Source organism: Nematolebias whitei, chromosome 6 (genome assembly GCF_014905685.2).
Source record: "Nematolebias whitei isolate Nwh7 chromosome 6, NemWhi1, whole genome shotgun sequence".
Taxonomy (NCBI): domain Eukaryota; kingdom Metazoa; phylum Chordata; class Actinopteri; order Cyprinodontiformes; family Rivulidae; genus Nematolebias; species Nematolebias whitei.
This window is the reverse complement of record NC_056503.1, coordinates 46812244-46816892: the sequence shown is the minus strand read 5'-3', so window position 1 is coordinate 46816892 and position 4649 is coordinate 46812244.

Here is a 4649-nt window from a genome sequence, read left to right as displayed (position 1 = left end):
GTGTAAAACAGGCCACAGCGCGGGGATCTTTAGCGCCACCTGCTGGACCGGAGTGTGTAAAACAGGCCACAGCGCGGGGAGGCCACTTCCTTTTTAGAAGTTTATTTACAGTACTGTGTATTTTTTAATTTATTGTGCATGATGCCAGCCGTTTTAAATAAAAGTCACTAATAAAGCACTTTAACTCTTTCATTCTGTGTTTTAAGTGATATATCTGAGCTTGTTGAAAATAGTTAAAAAAGTCAAAATGTCACTTTGTTTGGGGCCACCGTGGTTCGATTATGTTCTAATGTTTTAAGACTTGGACATAAAGCCTAGTGGAATGGTTTTACGTTTGAGAGTACTGACCCAGGAAAAAAAAGATAATTAAAAACTTTCTGTTTAAAAAATTCAATTGTCTCTTCTGTAAATTATCAGGTAATTGAATCACAGGAACATTTTGAAATAAATATGAATGAATGCGCATGTGAGCATGGCATAAAAAGGTTCTTCCGGACCAAACAGAAGAAAGCGCCACGGTTCTGTGTAAACCTCCTGCTCATCTGAGTTCTGCATTTGTTCCAACAGAATCGATGCTCTCGTATCGTCTCATAACCGTTTCCAGAACAACCGAGACTCATCTCAGGGAAACTACTTGTTGTCTGATGAATCAAACTGCAACATTTATTATTATAAACTATAGATTTGGAGCTAATCCGTTGCCCAGCCAGCACTGAAATAAACATGTTTTTTCTTCCATCGTGTTGTTTTTGTTAAACTTCCATTGAACTTATTTTTGTTAAGTTTCTGTTGTTGTTCCACGCCGACTCTAACGAGCGTTTTCATTTCGATGAATAAAGACGACGACACGTCACACCTTTAAAATAAATAAACTATATTTCACTTCACTTGATTAAAGACCTGCAGTCAGTAACACGTTACATGTCATGCCATGTTTTTATAAACAAGAACTTTTTTTTTTTGCATTTTATACAAAAAGAAAATAAATTCATTAGAATACAGAATAAATGTTCCTGTTCATCACATGATGTTAGAATAACTCATAAGTCATTGTTTCTTTTACAAAGATTCAGTTTTCATCATCACAGAAAGACACATTGACATGGGTGGGGGGGGGGGACACTAACAACAGACACAGAAACATTAACTGTCAACAAACAAACAAACAAACAAACAAACAAACAGGATGAGCAGAGCGGCTGCTCGCACACGGCGGCGCGGCCTCTCCTTCCGACAGACGGCCGTGGGTTTTTCTTCTAAACATAAAACACGTCCATCATGCTGCTAAGACCAACACGGGATTCATCATGCATGTGCAGAGGAACACGGGGGAGGCACACAGACACACACTGGGGAGGGGCGGGCGAGGAGGCCGAGTGGGGGGGCGTCACATCCAAGCTGCAGAACAGCAAAGGCCGAAGCCGACGGTTTGTACAGAAGTTGGTGGAAACACGGAACGTGGTCGGGGCCAGTTCTGCGGGGCCACATCCTGGTTCTGACCCGTCCTGAGTTCTGACCCGGGTGTGTTCGTGCTCCGCAGCCCGAGACGGTTCGCCAGCGTGTAAACGTGCCGCTTCAAGTCCAGAGCCCCGCCAAACTAAAACTCCTTCCTGTGTCCCACCACGAGACAAAACTACGTTAGAGGGACTCGTTACGAAGCCACGAAGGGAAAAACAAATTAAATCTACACGTGTTCCTCGTACGGAAGCGTCGTTAAAGCCAGACAAGTGCTTTGTTGACATCGAGCGCGGACCCCGGGCCTCAGGATTCATTTCACCAACTCGTAAACTGAAAGTGCTTTCATTTCTGTGGTTCTGCTTGATTTTATACTTTGCAACGAGAACCTCTCAGTAAACTGTTCACATAAAGCAGCTCTAACTTTAACTACTGGGGGGGGAAAAGTATGGAACACCGAAAGGGACAAAATCAGGAAAAAAAAACAAAAAACTGTCCGACCTAAAATATATTTGAACGTGCAAAGAAATTGGAGTTACGCCAAAAAATAAAATTAGTAATATTTAAATAATATTTGTGACGTAATTTTACATTTTCCCGTTTATTTTCTTGAAACGAGCGGCACGGTGGCGTGGCAGCTGAGAAGGTTACCGGATCAATTCCTGGCCGGGACCTTTCTTGGTGTTTTTTCTCCGAGACCAAAAGGTTAATTGGTAACTCTAATTTGTCCCTAGGTGCGGATGCTTGTTTATCTCTGTGTTTGACACCTGTCCAGGTGTCCCCCGCCCCTCACGCAGTGACTGCTGGATACAGATCCCAGTGACACCAGTGACACCAGTGACCCCCACGACCCTAAAAGTAAGAAGCGAGTCAAACTTATTCGTTCATGTTTGACTCATCTTACTCAGATCTTCCTATTAACGTCACCGTGCATAAAACAAGTAAACATGATTTTACTTCTATAAATCTCCTTCATTTTGTTTCTTTTGATCACGATACTGTGATTGTTCAAACTGTTAGCAAAATATTTCAAACTGAACGGATATTAATCAGTCTATTGGATAATAACTACTGAATTAAACTTGGAGGTGAATTCACTTGAAGAGAATCAACATTAGCAAACACAAACATGGCAACGACTCTGCAAGTTTACAGATACTGAGCTGAAATTAGGAGCGGTAGTAGCTGAGAGTCATCCCCAGCACATACCCCGAGGGCTAACGGAGCGCACAACCGTGACATTTTAAACCTTGGCATGCTAGTTGTCAGGCGTTACGCACTTTAAAGAAATACTTTTTATTTTGTCTTTTGAGCCTCGAGGCGAGAGCTCAGAGCTGAACTGGGGGCGACCCTCGGCTACTACCACACTAAAACACAGGTCGACATTTGTTAGACTGAGTCGTAGCTCAGGTGTGTCGATCAACTTTGGTTGTAGCTGTACAAATAATGACAACACTGAGTTTGGTTAACATCAGACCAGTGGTTCATGAGATATTATGCTAACAGATAAACTAACACACTCACTGCTATGATCAAAATTCTTAGTGCTTGCTAAAAAATAAAATTGATGGTGACACTAAAATACATTTAATAGATTGTATTGGCATTTTAGAAGTTTTTTTTATTTTATTTTAATTAGTTTATTTATTCATGCATTAAAAGTAATCTTGATTTTGTCCGTTTCAGGCTTCCGTACAGCTCAGCAGACAGCGAGTCAGTGTCTGGGTGTTGTTTTACGCTCGGAGCTGGTCGATACTGATCCTGCTCTAAACGCTGTTTGGAAATACAAAGAAGTCGATCGTGGCTTCATCTGAAAAAAAAAAACATACAAAACCCGTTTCGGCAAGTTCACAAAGTTTTTCGGGTAAACAAATTAAATCTTTGATAAAATCAGTGTAAACAAGCGTTGCTCTTATGATCTGTGGGTGAGACGTCCTCAAAGGTGTATTTGTTGTTCGAGTCAGATCAGGCAGTGAATATTACAGGAAAATAATAATTCAAGCTTCTTGATGATTTAGTAAACTTTAGTAAACTTTAGTAAACTTCACTACATTCACAGAGACGTTTTGTTTTGTGTTCCTGAACCCTGAACTTTGTGCAAATGTCTTCACTGATCTAAAGTCGTCTCTTCGCAGCGCAGGGTTTACGTTTCACCTTCCGGGTCGTGAGTTCCGGTTCAGTCCAACTAGCAGCCCGTTGTTCCAGTAGCTTTGAAATATTTGTTTCAAGTCTGCGTTAAAATACTAAAGGCAGGATTATACTTCATCAGAAGCGCCAAACGTTGCGTCGAGCTGACGTGATTTTGTGACGCAACGTGCGTCTTTTTCTTCTTACACCGCGTCCAAGTGATTGGTCACAACTTCACGGGTGTTTGAGCGAAAACAAACAAACAAAAATCCTCGTTTCTCTTAAACTGCTCCGCTGAGGAGCAGCTGGCCGAAGCCGTTAGAAAAGACAGACGACTTTACTGCTGTTGCAACAAAACTACTAAAAATAAACAGTTAACAGTTGAGGAACGTGCGGAAGAGGAAAGCTCTGTGGACGGAGGAGACAGGAGGGACTGCGTCTCGTCAGGACAGCGTGGGGACACGTTCCCGCTCCGTCAGTCAGAAACGGTGACATTTTTACGAAAGAACCCCTCGGGATCGTCCTGCATCATGACGTGAACACGGACACCGACTCTACGAAACGCCGCTCGGTTGATTGTAGCTGAGAATCTGCTGCAGTTTCTCTTTGAGCATAAACTGACAAGAAGAACGTCAGCGAGAGTCGACGCCTTCCGTCTTGTGAAGTACAACCGGGCCGTGCGCCCTGAAGGGGGGACTTTCTACCCTGAACTCGGCGTATCGTATGTTACATACTTCATTAATCCCAGGGGGGAATCCAAGAAAAACATTAAGACTTCAAATAACATGCGCACTTGTTCACATGTGCACCTGTTCAGATGTGCACCTGTTCACATGTTCAGACGTTCACATATACACCTGTTCACACGTGCACCTGTTCATATGTGCACCTGTTCACATATACACCTGTTCACATGTGCACATGTTCATATGTGCACCTGTTCACATGTGCACCTGTTTACATATGCACCTGTTCAGATGTGTACCTGTTCACATGTGAACATGTTCAGACGTTCACATATGCACCTGTTCACATGTGCACCTGTTCACATGTGCACCTGTTCACAT